The sequence below is a fragment of the Crocodylus porosus genome, unplaced genomic scaffold (assembly GCF_001723895.1).
Source record: "Crocodylus porosus isolate Cpor-Errol unplaced genomic scaffold, CroPor_comp1, whole genome shotgun sequence".
Classification (NCBI taxonomy): Eukaryota; Metazoa; Chordata; order Crocodylia; family Crocodylidae; genus Crocodylus; species Crocodylus porosus.
In genome coordinates, this window is record NW_017728914.1 from 20,724,302 (window position 1) to 20,742,926 (window position 18,625).

Genomic DNA, 18,625 nt, shown 5'->3' on the forward strand with positions numbered 1-18,625 from the left:
GCCGGGGCGCCGGGCACGCTGCCCCCCCGCCCCGGGCACGCGGCACCCCCGCGAGGATGTCGCGGGCCGGAGCATCCCCCGCGGCGGCTCCGCAACGCACCGCAGAGGTTTCATCAGCCGGGAGGCATCCGCCCAGCCCCAGCCGCCCGCTCCCCTGAGAGACGTGACCCCGCGCGGCAGCACCATGGCTCCGGCTGCCTCTGCCTGGGGCTGGTCCCGGCTCGGGGCTGCGCCGAGCGCGCCGTGAAGTGGCCCCTGCGCCCGGGCAAAGTCGGGAAGCGCTCTCTAAAGCCCGTGTTCCTTCTCCCCCGGGAGCGAGAGCCCCCGGTGCAGGTGACAGCGGTGGGGGGGGCAGGCCAGAGACAGGGCCGGGGAGAGGAGAAGGGGTAGGAGACGTATAAACAGAGGGGAAGCAAGCAAAGGCACAAATGAAGGGCCAGGCTAGGCTGCTGGAGAGGTAGCGGGGTGGTGCCAGTGACATCAAGCATCTCTTTTTTTCTGCTCCCCGGCACGGAACCGTCCAGCCACATCGCAGCCCAACCGGCTGAAAGCGGCAGCGCGGCCCCCCGGCCGGTGAGAAACTGCTCACTCAGAGCGGCTCGGGCGGGGGGCAAGACCGCAGAGCGGTGGTTCTCACGCAGGGTGCTGTGGCAAACGTGGTGGACACGAGAAACCCAGGGATTTCACCCAGGGGCTTGTAGGATTAAAAACATTCTGGCCTGTTGTGATCGGAGGTCTTTGTAACAGAAGAATTGCTGTATTATTCTTCTGTCGTCAAAAAGAAAAGAGTGAAAACTAAGAGCTGACGTTTTCCAAGAAGTGTCTCAGGTCTGTCCAGGGGTGCCTTGAATCTAAAATAGTTGAGAACCACTGCCTCAGAAAGTACCTCTTGGGTCACTGACTCCTATTGCCTATTTTTTTTTTTTTTTTACCTTGTAGCTCTATCCCCTCCTGGATGCATAATGGCTTCCACTCCTTTTCTTGTTCTCTTTTTGTATAACAGAAGCCTTTTGTTATTTGTTTTAATATCCTTTCTAACTCAGCTCAACTTTTGGTAAATCTCACTTCATCTCTACACCTAATAACTGGTAGGATGTAACTTTCAGTCCTATTTCCCCTTCCTTGTAGGCTGCCATCTTATTCCTGCTCTCCTTTGTGAGATGTTAATTCAGCTCATTGGTTTGGGATGCTTTCCTACACATTTTTTTCTTTATGCTCAAGGTAAAAATTCCAGGTTGCTTTTGTACCTCAGGGAAACCCCAAGCCCCCTTTACATTCAGGTTCAAAAGCTCTTCAACCCATATGACTTGATTAATTAGTTCCTGTCATTTCTCAGAGTTTGCCCATTTGACATTGAGAACCATAGACTTATTTAAACCCAATCAGTTCATGATGATTTGATCCAAGGCTATTTTCTGTGGTATAGTATTTTATGTCTTCTCTGTTTACCAAAAACAAATATAAAATAGCATCACATCTTGTTGCTTCACTGACTCTCTTTGGTGCACAAAACTGTTGGCTGTTGCATTCAGCAAAATGTGGACCATTTCCCCATGCGCTCCCACCAATAGATTCTGCTGTGGATTTTCTTTCTAGACATCTCTCATTGTAACTTTCATGTCTTTTCTTAGAAGTGGTAGATTATTGCGGCTGTGGACAGTCTTTCATAAAGAATATAACATTTTGTTGTATTAAAAAATAATATTACGAGGAAAAAGCACTTTCTGAAATACAAGTCATGCTTTAGCAAACTTGAAGTATTTTGGGTAGTGTGGTAGCTGACCCTCACTGCTACAGCTACCTGCCAATTGGAGTGCCAGGTCATTTTATAGAATAATTACCAATCTGAACATGGTAGTAAAGGATAGTTTCCAGAAGACTTGGCATGACTGAATAATCACTGGAGTACTGCTGATTTGTGTGGGCAGAGGATGCTGTGCTGGGATCTGATTTCAGAAGGGGGGGGTCTAATATAATTACAGCTGGCAGGCATTTTATTTAACTTGAAGATTATCAGCTTTTTTGGCTTAAAGAGTAAATCTTTAGAAAGGATTGAATCACAATCAGTTTTAACAGTTTCAGATGACTTTTTTAGGAAACACACTCTGATTTACACAGTTTTGTCTTGCAAGAATGTTTCATGCTTTAAATGAAAACAAAGAAATGAGTAAACAGCGAAGTGAGCATCTGCAAATACTTAAAACAAATGGGAAGAATTTTGTGTATTTTGGTTTTTTTAGTGGGTCTGGAGCTCACATGATTATTACTGGTGTGCTCAGTGATGGACAAAGCTGGAGAAGACAAGGTTTCTACTTCAAGGTACTCACATCTTAAATCAGATACAGTCAGACTTAAGGGCTGGATGTGCTGGGGTGTGGATTTGGGGATTTCAGTGAATGTCAGTGTACAGTGAAGTAACCTATAGCTGATAGCCTGAGCTATGCATCATGATTCAGTCAGACACCTCCATAATAAGTGAGATAGTGGAATTTACTGCCTCCCCTGCTCCTGCACTCGTTCCTCACCTTGGATCTTAAATCAAGATGCTGACTACAAATGGCAAGTCTCTGTGAAGCCATCATAGAGCTGCAAAGGAAGAGTCTCAGCACTGCTGGGAGAAATTGTCAATGAGAGCATGAGCTGAAGCAGCGGCTGAAGTTGGCCTCTGGAGCACTGCCAATCAAAGTGTCGGACCTTCCCCTGGGAGTGCCTGGATTTCATTTCTACAAGACAGTCTCCGGAAAGTGTGAATGAAATAGGGTTTGACATCAGGGAGCCTTTTTGTCTCCGTAAATTCAAGGCTGGCTTTAAGGATTTTTTTTTAAAGTTGCATGTCCCCATTTACCTTTGATTTAATATTTTTGACTCTTTAATATTCATAGTTTTTATGATCAATGAACTATAAGCTCTAAAAAGTAAAATTAATGAAATGCAAGAAAAGGCAGAGCTAATGATATTTAAAATTACTCAGATGTCTCTTTTTCTGGTTCTTTTATGTAAAGGTCAAATATTTGAAATATGGTTTCAATGAGTAGTTACATTCTAGGTTTGTAGAAAGGCCTACTTTGTTGATTAAATATGAACTGTTTGAAAGATTTATAAGGGTCAGAAATCCTGCTGAACATTTTAGAGCAGCAGGAAACCGCTCTGTGATATTTTTAAAACAGGTATTTACTCAAGTAATGGGTTACTTTTTATGTGGAATAAGAAAAACGGGTGTAGCTATATTGGACTTGACATAAAAGAGACATATATAATTTGCAAGCAAAACAGAGTGGAATGCACACATTGTACCTGGAGAGGTATTTTGAGAAATACAACTCTTTGAGACCAAAAAGCAAAACAGCCATGCTTGCTTTTAGGCAGGCAGTGTTTATTCATTTGCTAATCAGCTGTATAATAGGTATTCGGGAACAATTCCTTCTGCTCAGGTAGTTGGAAGTTTCAGAGTCCTTGTAAGTGCATAAAAATGATTACATGCAAATTGGACAGAAAACACATGTTTCTGAGAACATTTTGGTTCAAATAACAAAAAAAAATGTGGCAATATTAGAGCCAAAAATTGACTACAGAATATCTGAACCAGATGCCGTTAAACCATAATTCCAAGCAATTTGCCAGAATTATGTATTTACTTTAATCTTAAAGTCAGAGTTAAGATAGGCATGGTTTTTATTACTTGTGGATATAAACAAAAATGTGATGTGAATACAACTAATACGGGGACAGATAATGATAAACAGGCATGATTTTAGGAACTACTGCGCTAGCAAAACGAAACTGGGAACTCTCCTGGTCATAATGTCAAAACAGGGTCTTCGTAACGTGGCTGTCCTTATTAAGACATATCAAACTATCATATGCTAAGTCATTAAATAAGAGGAATGGCAAAATTGAGTTCCTTCCTCCTTTGCCATGACACAACAGGTCGTATTTTGAGGAGCTTGTCTTCATTTCTGAGGAGGGTATGGGGAAGAGCTTTGTAAACTTTATCCAGATTCTTAAACAACTATAAATAATACACCCAGGAGACTCCTGTTACAAGGATTGACTTGGGCAACCTCTGATCTGCTTGTCACTGTCCAGATCACTAGCTATATCCAGATGCTCAGGAAGAGTGAACCTCCCAGGCCAAGACATGGACATAGAAGCAAAAATCTCCTTAAGGAAAAGACCAAGTGAGGCATTTCAATGCCATCACAGGCCACTTGGGTTATAAATGGCTTCCTCTGGCACTCCCACAAGCCATGGCATTTTTCTACCTGTGGCCCAAAAACTATCAGACAACAAATAGTTTTCTCCTTCTTGGATCCTGCCAGTGCGATCCTGATTAGTAACAGCCTGATACAGGGAGGTGCTGAGCATCTGTAACTCCCATCTCTCCACATCAAACTCCAAACCAGAAAAGAGCCAGTGCAGCAGCATCAATAGAAAATGGAAAGTAAGTTTGGCTTTGTGGAACCAGATAAGCAGACTGCATTACAATGCTGGGGCACAGCATGCTTTAGCCGGGAGCTGAAGTCAGTTCCAGTTCCATTCAAAGGAGCAAACAGAGCTTGTGTGGGATACAACGAAATCCTAGCCCTTTGCTAGCCCCCTTAGTTCCTGATCAGTTTATTCTTCAGTTGGTGAAAAACTACATTTCTTGGCAGCAATCTTGTGCTTGACTTCAAGTCATGGTGGCTGTCCCACTGCCTACAAATGCCTCACATGGTGCTTGTGCTTAGATCAGGGTACTAGTCCTGATTGTGGATGTTCCAGACACAACATCCTAGCTTGGTGTTGCCTTCATGACTCTGCTGAGAGACTGAAACAAGAGAGAGACCTGAACCAGCTCGTTTACCTCAGTACAACACTAATACTGACACCCAGTGCAAACCATTTAAATAAGGTAATAATGCCATTGGTGGTCTTTTGAGTAAAAACCCAGGCAGTGTTATTAAAACAGAGAGGTAAAAGATTAAAAGAACTGCTGTTATGTCACTGTTATGTCTCATCTAGGCTTTCTCTGGCCACGCCCAAATTGTTCCCTGCACACTGGCTTTTTTTAGGCTTTCTTCAGTCTAATTAGAGGTCAGTCCAGTCCTGGGGACTGTGTAGCTTTCATTGGATCCTGTTTCCACTGTCAGGAAGATTTTCTAGACTAACTTTTTCTGTTCTTTACTTCATCCTGTTACTCCTGTTTGCACTCCATGGCCTATGGTGAACTGCCAAGGAAAGAGAAAGCCAGGTAGCAACCACTAAAAGACAGGAGAGAGGAGCTGAAACTGAGGCAGAATTACTTTCCCCACATTTATTTTTCCACTTCAACTCCTAATTTCCCTGCATCATTCCTATCCTTCCCTTTTCCCAGCATCCCTGCTGACTCATCTCAGTGCCAGCTTCTGTCTAGACTAGAGCAAAGGCTGTTGCCTACCAAGCTGGGACTATCAACAGTCTAACATTTTTATTACATAGGACCCACCTATACAGGAAAAGTTACCGTACCATATAGTTATAGCAGAATAGCTCACCTGTGAGAGCACTCTTATTCCATAATGGGAATTATACCACTATAATGGTGAGATATAGATATGGACTCCCTTAGAGTCATTCAGACCAGCAGCTGAAGTGCATCTAAAAATCCTAGTGCATTGGTTAATTGACCTTAGAATTAAAATGAAAAATTCTTCTCCTTTGCAGTGGCCTTGCAAAAGGCACCAGCCAGAGGGTGAACGAATAGTTATCTGTCTGTCCTAAGCTTTTGTTAATTTCCTCAACTAATCCTGACCAATTCAGTGACATTTAGAAGGATGCTGAAATGAAAGGTCAGTTTTCATTAACATATACTACATTAAATCCAAACCAGTGCAGAGGGCATAAATACTTAAGACAAATGAGTGCTACTTTGTTCCAATTTCAGCAACTTAAGGTGGACTTCAGTGGCACAGAAACCTTGTAATCACCCTCTGTATTGGGGTAAATTCCACTCTTCTCAGTGCATCTGGGAATTTGACATGCAGGTTAGACCAGACCTGTCTCTCCACACTGACGACTCATGCTTTTGTCACAGTACCCCACTGGCATCAGTCTTACAACCTTGCCTTACCTGCTAGTGTCTTGAGGCCGGAGCTCTGTCACACAGCATACTCTGGGATTCTGTCTGTTCAGAGATAATGTGTGTAGGCCTATTCCCAACCCCACTGTTTATGGCTTTGCAGCGTGATTGTTGGATATTGATTATTGTTAACCGAAACCAACAATTAGCAAGAAGCGGGTTGGTGCATCATTATTTGTTAAACCATGGCAGTTAATCTAAGATTAAGACTGTTCCCCTAATCCTATCAGTCTTGCCAGGAATTGTAGGAAATGTGTTGCAAAAGCAAAGCACAATGAAGTGAAAAAAAATATAGAGTTGAGGCCTCACATAGAATTTCTTTAATTGGCATTTACCAATAGTAGAACAGGTGTCTCTAAAGAACAGGTTGAGGTCCTGATCCTGCAGTTGGATCCTTTGACTTTATAGGGACTCTGCTCGTGTTCAGGACGTTTGCTTGTACTGATCAAGTTTTAGGGCTGGGGCTCAAATAAACTGCTAAGTGCTATATTGATATACAACAGTAGCTATGTGTTATATATATTGATAAGCAAGTCCCATTTATTTATTGGGGCCAGTGTTACAATAACAAGTTCCTCTCCTGTGAAATATTCTACTGTCTCCATATCTCTATTTATTCCACACTCCATTTGGATGCCATTTTATTATGTGACATCTGCTCTTGATGGGGTTTTGTGTGCTGTGGTAACCTTTCATTCTGACATGAGTAAAGTGGTGGTGGGTGCCAGTTAACATTGTTTATGCATTGCCATGTACTTGCTTAGAGTACTTTGTGCAAAGTGTATCAAGACACATGCCTGATTTCAGTGGGATTTAATGCCAATGAAAACACATTCTTTGAAGAGATAGGTAATTGCTAAAGGTTTTGTCTAATGTTATGGCAGGACTGACGGACTATTTGAACTGGTTCATAATAATACATGGTTCAGGGCTGAATAAAAGGCTATAATTCTATTGAGGGGTTCCGCTGACATACTAAACCACCAAAGCTTGGCTAGTCAGCAGAAAGCAGAGATTAGATTACAGCTGGGTTCGTCAACATGGGACCATACATGGTTGTTTATCACTTGTAGAACATGATGTTTTCAGAGTTTTTCTTTTTGCATTTCAATTGCTATAAGTCCACGCCCTCCCGAGTGGGAAGAGGGAATATTCAGATGTTGTTACAACTGAGAAAACTCCCCACAGATGGATTTTGCTCCCCTTCTGCCCCCAGGCTAATCAGGTTTATGCAGGGGCTTGAAACAGAATTCAATTCCTCCCTCTCCAGCCATGAATAGGCCTTGGGGCTGCAATACAAGCCCCTCTGCAGCTGCTCTTCTGTTTATCGGCTGTGTCCCTACATGCCCCCTACATAGAGGCTTTGGGCCACTGAATCTGTGTAGTCACACCCCAGCCTGCCTTTGCAGAGCCAGCACAAGGGATCCCAAAACCCTCCATGGTGCACTGAGGCTTTTTTCCATTGAACTCTGCCACAGGCTTCTTGCTGTGCAGAGCTAAAGTTGCATGGAAGGGCTTAGGCCAGTCTTCCACATGGGGTGAATTTTATTGCAGTAGGGAGTAAAAATCCAAAAAGGACTAAAGTTGCTTGGGTCTGGTTAATGAGATGGAACAGGGATCAAATCCAACTGGTTTAGCCAAACCTGAGGACTGCTTTCCCCTGCCCTTCACAGCTCCATGCCTCAGCTTCTCCATCTGTAAAATACATACAGGTAAACCTCGCTAATTCACAGAGCAGTTGTGGGCTTCAAACACTTTGGCACCATTGGATGGAAAGGGACTCAGGGAAGGAGCAAGCATGAAGCCCATAAAACCACCATGCTGCAGTTCCATCAGATCATGCTGTCCGTGGAGTCCAGCAGGAGCAAAGATTGCCTTGCGCCACCAACCCCAGCTCCTGTACGGCTCCATGTCCTGAAGCATGAACTTCCTCTTTTTGCTTTGGACACCTCCCTGAGGCAAGTTCACCTTCTGAAGATTGGTACAGGAAGAGGATTGAACACTTTCAAAAAGTAGAGCTTTTTCCTTTTTGGAGTGCTTTACCATTGCAAATGGTGTGATCCACCCTCTTTTCTGTGGGATGGATCAGGAAGTGTTCTATTGTATACGGAGGGAAACAGAGGTATAGCAAGGACCAAAGGCAAATTTGAACAATAATCTGCCAAACAGAACTAATTCTAGGCAGCCAGAATCCCATGTCCCATCTAGGACCAAACTCTGAAGTCAGTGGAAAATTTTTCTGTCTATGGCCTGAAGAATTAGTCCTGTTACCAGTATTTGACCTAAAAATATATGCACATGCTTGGGACTGTGTCCTTTTATTTGACAGCTCAAATTGCCCAGGGTCCCATACTCAGTAACAGATTCCAAGATGCCATATGCTGTGTGTTGATTGGTGCACATTGCCCTCTTTTTCATGTAATGGAGAGAGCATTTCAAAAGGATACATGTGGGGTTTAAAAAATATTTTTAGAGAGCCTCAGGAAATGGAGGCAGACACTGATAGAGGTTGAGAAAGGCATGGGGGTATTGTTTGTTAAGTTGCTTATAGTCAGATGATACTAACTGGCAGAATGAGTAAATAGGAGAGACAGAGTAATTGGCATGAAAGATATTAGCTTTAAATTGTGTACTCAGCTTTCAGCATGTTTCATTTTAGGGTTCATATTTCCTGATAATCCACAGGAATAAATTGGACTGTGGGTAAGTACTTTAGACAGAGCTGACTGGCGGTGGAATGTGTGGAATGAGATCATAAGCAGCATGTCCACAGGCCTCTACTGTCTTCCAGGCCTTCCCTTCCCCAGATCTTTCCTTTACCTTCTGGAGTATCAGTGTCTGGCTAGTTCACATTTAGGGAGATAATTCTGTGATTCCACCCTGGGCTTTATGGGCTTTCTCACCAGCAGTTTTGAACATTGCTGTGGGTGAATCCCAGGAAATGTTTGCCCAGGCTGACCAGGGAGACTGAAAGTAACATTCCCAGTATGAGGATTTAATTCAGCTGAACTTCCCAGCCTCCTCTGATACACAGGAGGCTGCATGTAAATAAGCTGCTCCATGCCTGCACGTCTAGGAACAGTGAGTCAGATCTTGCTCCAGTGGTGAAAACCATCAGGAACCCAAAACAGCCACCTGAATAAGGGAGAATCTGTGTGGGGTCAGGCAATGTAATAGCCTTTTGGCAGTCCTCTTGCAGTCTTTGGGAGCTTGCTTGGGAGTGGGAAGCACTTTGCACACTGACTATCCTCAGGGGCCAGAATATTTGGGTATTAGACTTGATGACTCTTGAGGCCCCTTCTAATGCTCCACCTCATTGGAGGGGTGTTGCAACAAGGTGCTGCTTAAGGTAGACTTAAAACTGATGTGAATTGCACTGGGAGTCAACCTGAACCCTGGTGGCTGTAGGATCAGAGCGCTGAAAGAAAAAAACAATAATAATACACTCTTGTAGAAATCAAATAACTTATTGGGACAGCTGAAGTAACAATGCCAATACGCACAGGCAGGACTTAGCTTTCTCCTACCCCCATTGATAAGACACATGTTAAAAAAATAAAACAGCTTACCCCCAAGATAAAGATACGGCACCACCTACTGGTGGAGGTGCTATTTACACCAATGGTTTCAACTTTTATCCCAATTAATTTGCAAATAAGTAACAAACTCTATTGATGTTACAGCCCCCAGGATTACAAGCGGTTTGCCATGCTGTGTCGATTTGCTGGCACAAGCCCTGGGTTCAGTTGTGGGAACATTGCTTGTAGTGGATCTGGATTATTGGTAAGTACAGAGCTCATACCCACCAACGCCTACCTTATCTGTTGTAAGCAGACCGTGGAAGACCGCAGTATGTTGAGATCCTTAAAAAATACTGGCAACTACTTCATTACATCTGGTCTTTGGGCTACAGGAAGATGTTGGAGTACTTCCAAATCCTCTTGTGTATCTCTCAGGGATTGTTATCTGGTCACATCAGTGCTTGTTTTTTTTTTCTTTCAATGAATCTGTGCATCAGTTCTCAGTGCACTGCAAAGTGATAAGCCTTTGGTTTTTGTATGAGCAAGGATGAGTTGGTCACTGTCACAGAATCACAGTGAAATAGGACAGGAAGGGACCTCAGGAGTTCATCTAGTCTGTCTGCTAATGGCAGGGTCATCCTTGTCTAAATCATCCCAGACAAATATTTGTGTAACCTGCACTTAAAAACTTCCAGTGGCAGATTCCACAACCTCTCTAGGCAATCTATTCCAGTGATTAAGTACCTTCACAGTGAGAATGCTAAATAGACTCAATAATTCAAGTTCTCCTAACCTGTTGTCATAGGGCACCTATACACGTGCAGTGAGGCTGCTCTGACATACTGTAATCACAGTGTATCAGAGCAGACTCAATCAAGTCTACTGGAGCGTGGTAATTACCACACACCGGCAGACTCCATGGTCTTGTGTGTTGGTGTCCCCACACTGAAAAGTAGCGGTGAGAGTGCTTTAACTAAAGCTTGTTCAACGAACTTTAGTTAAAGCACCCCGCCACCATTTTTACATGATACATGCCAGGCACTTTAATTAGAGCAGCTCTCGGGTCATTTATACGCGTGCTCGGGGAGTGATATGAGAGTTAATTTTCAAGAACACTAATGGGTGTAAACACAACCTGAAGTTACACACAATCAAATGGTGCAGTACTCAGTACTCCTAGATAATATTCTCATGTACCATAACAGCAGCTACTCTATTTTTTCCCCTTTGTTTCTATCTTTTGTCAAATCAACTTCAAGATTTTTTACTGACTGAGCTGTTTTGCAACTCTTGACCTCTGATCTTGTGAGAGACTTTGAGAAACCAACTACAGGGTGCCATGGGATGTGTGCAGGTAGTTTGCATTTGGGCCACCTCCAATTTTTACACACTTTAGTAACAATCAGTCCTTGAAGTACTGCATCTGCTATAAAGAGTCACCTTCAGACCAGGAATTAAAGGCTGAAGCCTCTTAAGGAAACCCCAGTTGCTGCTTCCATGTTAGTAATTTCATCTATAATCTGATCTATGGGTTTGGGGTGTGGCAGGTGCAAATTCATTGAATATTGCAGGCTATAAATTTATAAGGGCTCCTCTGTTGATGCTCTGGGTATTGCTGCCTGACAACCAGGTCATTAGTACTCTGGGAGTTACTGTAGCCTCATAGGTGGGGTCCATGGTCTAGATGAGAATTCCCCCCTAAAAAAACAGAGATGCTCAGGCCACACACTGATTTCCTGGGCTCAGTCCTTTCTTAGAAGCATATTCTCTTCCTATACATCCAGTGGCTGTTTATTCCCCCTCCTAAGGTATAAATCAGAGACTTTGGCAAACTGTAACTTAAAACCACATTGATTATTCTTATCTGGATACAAAAACCATTTTTCCTTTACTGAAGGAGATTGTCCTTTCCTAGGGGGATATCCATCACTGTACATTTTCAGTGTTAGTGTATTATGCCTGGTAGCAGAAGTTTGCATCTTTCTACTGGTCAGTGCTGGGATTGGTATGACCAGACTCTGATCCTCTTCTGTGTAGGACTAGTCACTGAAGGTAATCACCCGCTCTGTGGCCCTGCTCTCTTTTTCCCAGCCATGTGCATAACTCTCCAGCTGTTAGATGAGAGGTCTGGCTGACACACAGGACCAGGACTTGCCTCGAGCAGGATCCCAGAGTCCGTCCTCTAGGCTCAAATTCAAATAGACGGTGTTGGCAGGGCAAGTTACTCAAGTGCTGCCAAGGTGGAAAGAGGGCAGAAACCTGGGTTGTCTGTCAGAAGCAGATACAATATAACAAGCATCTGTCCAAGAGGGAGCTTCAGAGAGAAGCTCATTGCTTTCCACTGGACACTCCCCTAAAATCCAGCCAATGCAGAAGGAGAGGACAAGCCACAGCCCAGCAATGAATACAATGGCACTTTCTTTCAGCAGAGACTCTCTCTGGATAGGAAGTGGGGAGAGAGGTGGCCAGCCAGAGCTCAGCTGCAAAGGGGATTGCTCTGCAGTGCAGCTGGTAAAGGAGAGCAGCACAGCCACAGGATACTGAAAGCCAGTCTGCCTGCGGCTCCATCTGCACCAGGCCCGAGTGCGCAGAGCCTTCAGCAGAGGGACTGGGAAAGGAGCTAACCTGGAAGAGCAGAGAACTGCTCTCCATGAGCAGAGATCTCTGTACAGGGCCCTCAACCCCTTTCCATCTCTGCACAGCACTGATCTTTCCTCACTCTGCTGTATTGGGGGGAGCACTGATATGTGTCCCTGATGTGCAGAAGTGACTATTGCAGCAGAGGCATGAGTGCACAATAAAATGTGCAATCACAACTTTTCCCAATAGTAGGCCTTACTCAAAGCTGTGGGCCCAATTTTTCTCTTCCTGTGCTTGGCCCCAGGTTAACATGTTACCAAGCAAACAGGGAACTTTTGAAGGCTCTGTTGTTTTCTGTAAGCCTGGCCGTACCCTCTCCCATATCTGAGTGAAATCTAGCTTGGGCTACCTTCTAATCCAGTTTCTGTGTGGGGGGATTTTTCAAATATGTGTCCTTATGGTGTCCATTCAGTCTTTAGCATACTCAATCTATAGCAGGCATCAGTTGCATAAATAACACATGTTCATGTTCCCTATCTCTCTCTCTGCTTCTCATTTTCTTTTTGCTTTCCATCTTTGTTTTAAATTGGACGTTCAGGCCCTTGTTCATGTTGTATCCATGTAGTATTTTGTTACCCTTCTTTCATTTTAAACTAGATTTGTCAATTGACTCAGATTTCATGTGATGTGCTTGTGTTCTGCCTTCCCCAAGCAGAGCCATCCAGAACCAGTTCTTGCAACTAGAGATGAAATGAGGTGTACTCTGGTTAGATGTACTGAACCTGTTACCGTATGTGATTAGAGCTGATCTCTGGCTTATATCATAAAGTTGCTTATGAGTACAGGGTGACTGGGAACTGGCTTATTTCTTTGCTGTAACAGCATTGCAGCACTTGCTCAAAGTTGTGCACTTAAAAAGTAGTGAATTTTAGGAAAAAAAAATTGCATCAGATTTGTGGCCCATTAACCATGGCAACATCCTTTTTTAGTTATATATATATATATATGGGGAAAAAGTGATTTTTAGAAAGGATTTTTAAAAGAAATGAGAAAGTCTATGCACTGACTTTGTAAGAGAGAGAGAGATGCTTTGATTAGCCAAGATCTGAGACAACTGACAGTAAGTGTGGCATAATCCCCGTGGTCCCGTCCAACTGCATTGAAGTCAGTTGGAGTCTTTCCATTGGCTTCAACAGAAATTGGATCAAACAATACATCTGTCTAATGTGTCTAATGTGTTAATGTGTTAGCTGTGTCAAAAATCTTTGGGCATCATTAACTATTGTACAGTTGATGATCTTTTGGATACTAATAGTATCTGACTTGTTAGGCAGGACAGAAGACTGAAGGAATTTACTTCAGATCTTTGTTATAGATACTGCTATTTAGGAGGGAGCTAATGTATGTCTCACTAAGTACAGACAGTCAAAAAGCCCGAGGGTGAATCAATCCAATTTTCACAGGTTACTCTATGTTGTGTAGATTGAACTGATAAGCAAATGGACAGACATTCACTTTTGATTTTGGGAATGCCCCACATGCCTGCAGTGGCTCAGGCCAGAAGGGCACTAGAGCATGCCTCCCTGCTCAGTAGAGGAGGCATCTTGGGCCACAGCTAGCCTGCCCATCCTGAGACAGGCGGTTTGCTGGGGAGGTCCAAAGCATCCTGGGATGCTAGGGAAATGTGAATTAACTTGAATCTGGAGGGGTTCTGGGACAGAAGTTCAATAAACTAATTTAACCTGGATCACTTAAGTCTGATATTACATCCATCAAGGTTTATCTTAAACCAGTTTCAGCCATTTTGTAAGCAATTTATGTGCACTGAACTTCTGTTGCATCACAGATTTGAACCGGTTTCTGATTGCTTATATCAGCTTGTGTAATTTCTGTCCCTAGCCATAAAGTGTCATTTAATTAGAACAACAACTGATTATCCCAGGACATGAATCTATACTCTCCAAATCAGCTAAAGCACCGTTATACTGAATTGGAAGCATTTTCATTTCTGAACAGATATCTGTGGGTTAAAAACTCATATCAGACTTCATGCTAATACATTGGTTGACTTTTAGTGAGGTTTTCAGCACAGGTTACTGGTGGCTGCTCAGGTGGAGGGTAAATGATCCCATGGCTTTGTTCAGGAAGTGTGTGGCAAAAGACTCAAGTATCTTCTCTGACATGCCCGTTCTTAACAATAGATATGTGCTGTTGTTCAAGGCTGTGTGTGTAAGTGACTGCTCAAAACATTTGACTGCAATCATTGTACATCCATTGCTTGAATAATGACTGTAAAGATCTTACAACTAGAATAGGTTATGCAGTAGTTTGTTCTTGTTACTCCTGTAACGTGCTCATGTTGGGCAGGTCTGTACCATCATTCGAGTGCATTGGGACAACACAAGCCACATTCTGTGCAACCTATTATTAGGCAACCAAGTAGGATTGGATGATTCTATTCCATCTTGTTTAAGGCCTGAAGATCCGCTAATGTATCTACTTTCATAACACACCATTCTCTTAAGATGGAGCCACAGAAAAGCAGCAAGGAAGATGAAGATCCACTCACCTTTTGCATTAACTGTTTTTCAGGGACTTGAGCAGGCTGGAATCACACTGAAGTCCACCTATGGGTCTAATAGGGGAGCCGAATTTGGCTCCTTCTGCCCTGGTGAAGCAGTTTTTCAAGCCTCCTGCTATATACCCTAATTCTTAATACTTGTTCAGTTTTGGGGAACAGGCCCATCCTCTTTACCTTTTCAGTAAAAGGCAAAGAATAGCTTAGATTATCAGTCTTCTGCAGACATCTGATTTGTTTCTGCAGGTACACAGCAATTTTTGTGTTGAATAGTGTTGTTTAAAATCAGAGAGCTATATAGTAACCAGGGGGGAAAGAAGGGCCTTACTAAAGTTTTATTCAGACAGAACTCCAATTGATTCCAGTGGGTGCTTCACCTGAGATGGGATGAAGTGAAGCTTCACAATGTATGGCAAAAGTACTTTAACCCATAACCTATATTGCCTTGACTTTGCCTTACTGTTTTATCCAATGTATCAGATCCCTTCCCTTTTTATGGTTACATAAGGACATAATTTATCCTTTCAACAGTCCTATTTAACCTTTAATAATAAAATTAGTAACCAGAAACAAAGGGGATCGACTCCAGGGGCCCTCACTTGGGGAAACCTTCCGCTGAAGTCAGTGCTTGTTTTGCGCAAGGGAGGGCTAAATAACTTCATCCTTGCAGTATTTAGAATTCAGAATTTAACTCAGCATGCCTTGCAGTAGCTCCCATTTCTGCCCTGCATAAGAGCAGAAAGAACTATTGGCAATAAAGAAAGACAGACAAATGCTTTAACGGACCTTGCTTTAATTTGGATTTAATGGCTCCACTGGAGGATCTGTTTGACCAGACCAGGTTTTTCTAATTCTCCTTTTTCATAAGCAATCTAATGCGTAGAAACGTCAATTCTGGGCATATGTTCTTGTCCCTGGAGTCTTGTTCAGACATTAGAGCAACATTTTCTAATTCAAAAGATAAACACTTCTGTTGGAGTTGAGGGACGGAAATTGTTTTCATCGCAGCAGGTGTTGCCCATTAGTTCTACCAGAACTAAACTCCCTAAGCTGGGCTTTAAATGAGATGCATAATCAAGCTCTTACATCATTGTGAGATGTACCGTACTTGAACCTTTTGCTTGTTGAGACTGTATTTCCTCCATGAAATATCCTGTTTTGCAATCCTCCAAATTCCGCACGTGCCATGCAGCATTAGGGATTTCATCACCTACTGGGCACACAGGCTATATTTTCTGCAGAAGGGAGAAAGCCAGAACAAGGTTTCTGCACTTTCTGGTGGGATCTTGTCATTTATGAAAGATGGCTTTATTATTTTCCTCCTTTTCTTGCTCACTCTGTTCCCAGTCTGGACTGTTCACTTGAATCTGTCAAGCAGCGAGTCTGAATTGGGTGACTGAATCATTTTGAGGAATGGATCATGTTTGGTTCATTTCTGTTTAAATTTTTCAGAGCTCACACCCCTTACCAGTATATCTGTACGTGCCTGTGGTTGTGTGAGGAGTAGGGAGAGGTGGGAAGGGTCTTAGGCCACACATCCTAAATTAATGCTTTTCCAGCATCAAAGTATATGATTCCTAGAATATGAGGAATTTGGCAGTCCTATGCCACAAGGGTTGTGGAAGCAGCAGAAAGAAGCACTTTTTCTTCATCCCACTAGAGGGTGGGTGCAGTTTGGACAAGGCTATATGGTGACTGGCTGCACTATAACCAGCTTGGCAAACAGCACAGTGGGAATGAGAGCACTAATTTATCAACTAACAGAATGGTGGAGTTGCCAGGAATGGCATTTGGTCCTTAAAAAATATTTAGCTTTGAGATGGACACCAGCATACTTTTTTTCTCCTATAGCTTAAGCGCCCTAGTCTGAAGACACTATGGATTTGCAAAATAAACAAATAAAAGGAATGAGCTAAATGTTTCCACATTCCAGTCATTTAAAACAAAACAAAATTTTGTGTAAGTGATTTTTTCCCCCCCAAGTGATACAAAGTCCCAAGATTGCCATGTTCCATCAGCATCACAGCCATGGAGCATCTGAAGTATTTGTTCCACTGGTACACGAGAAACTGGACAAATTGTATTTTTGATGGTCTTTTCGTTTGATCAGCTAGGAGAGTTTCAAAATCAGGATTTGCAAAAAACAAACCAAACCAAAAGAAAACAGCCTGCAATTACCAGCTCCACTTTGGATAGTTGAATGTCACTTTCCCATAAAACAAAATTCTACAACTGATGATTCATTACTGAGAAAAATGATGAATTACTTTACCACCATTAGAGTCACCTTTCTTTAGGCCTACTTCAGGTAAATTAAGCTAAATGTTATAATTTCCATATTTTATTTTTCCCCTGATCTATTTGTATTGTTAGCTGTGTGGGAAGAGGGGAGGGTGAGAAAAGGATTGCACTCTGGGGGTTGAGAACAGAATCAATAAGACAATGATAAACAGTTCAATTTTTTGATGCTTTAGGTTTGTCCAATAATATATGGAATGGAGACAGAAGAGAAACAAAATTGAGTAAGTGTGTAGAAGTTGCCTCAACAGGAGATGAAGGCAGGTAAGGCAAGGAAAAGGGGTTAGAGCTTCGTGAAGCAGTGAATGATGAAGGGAAAGGAACCTGTGCAATTTTTTCCATAATACCTGAGCCTTTTTTTCTGGGAGGGCCATATAGAAATCAAAACAGTCAAGACAAGATGAAATTAAAAGGCTACATATTTAAAAAGGATAATAGAAGGAGTTACCCTATAGGGCAATGCTGAACTGATTTTTAGAAGCTAATAATGTAGGCTACAGTAAGAATCCAACAATTTAATATTTATAGGAACTAGAGTAATATGTCTACAGCTAAATTAATCTGGATAAAAAGGAAAAAAAATGCTATGACAGGGGCTATCAATCCTCAGGCTTCAGGGCATGCATGGATCGTCAGCTGGTGTCAAGAAGAATTTTTTTATGGAATTGCAGAAAAACATTGCACAATTTTATATAATTGTAGAGTAGCATTGCACAATTGCCTTGGTGCAGAGTATAGTATTGCACAATTGACCTAGGTGCATTATGGTGTTTATTCTTTTTACCTTGCTTTTGAAGTACAGCTACTTCTGGAGGCAGAATGCAAGAGTAAGTTGGATCATTGGATCTGACCTGGCATTGCAATTTTTATGTTTCATTCAGTTTAAAGGATGGCCATAAGTGAAAGCACTGCCAATATAGGGCCACTGCCAGTTTATGAGCAATTGCAATGTGTTGCTGGTTTATCCAACTCTAGCTATTTTTGCTCTTATTGGAACTGAACATGACTTTGGTCTACATATTTGTAAGAATCTCACTTTTGAGGCCAGATTCATGCCTTGTGCAGCTCTAGTGAAGTCAGTGGCAGTGTACCAGGCATGAATTTGTCCCCTTGTATCAAGCAAGCCATTGTGGGGACTCATCAGGATTGAAGCATCTAGGGACTCATGGAATGCTTTCCTCCTGATGGCAGATCATGCTCTGTGTCTTGAGAAAGGTGCTCTACAGCTCTACCAATCCGTTTTCCTTCACGCTAGGTCTCAGGCAGTTATTTGCATCTTATTAAAGAAAAGCAATACAGAGAGCAATCAGCTGGAGCAGCAATTATGTTCCAGTTGGATTTTAAAGATGTGTTTGGCACCTGCCTGTCACCTTCTTGTCTTCAACACAAAAAGAGTTAGTTTAAGATAGATAAGGGATTACCTGGTTATTGGCAATGAGCCCACAGTGGTGGTAAACTGAATTGAAAGGAGAACTGAACTACTAAAGGGTCTTTTTTCACTTCACCCTTTGTGATTTAGGATAGGGATGTATGAACAATTTACCACGGAGT

The 18,625-nt window shown here is 42.6% G+C and overlaps 1 long non-coding RNA gene across 1 annotated transcript in view; it reads left to right on the forward strand.

The window, feature by feature from the left end:
* LOC109310019 overlaps positions 1 to 12,058 on the forward strand; it is a 26,005-nt gene extending 13,947 nt beyond the window's left edge. The window contains exons 2-3 of the long non-coding RNA XR_002101115.1: positions 160 to 163; positions 12,045 to 12,058. This is a non-coding gene — a long non-coding RNA (uncharacterized LOC109310019). The remainder of the gene's footprint in view (positions 1 to 159; positions 164 to 12,044) is intronic.
* The last annotated feature ends 6,567 nt before the right edge of the window (positions 12,059 to 18,625 follow it).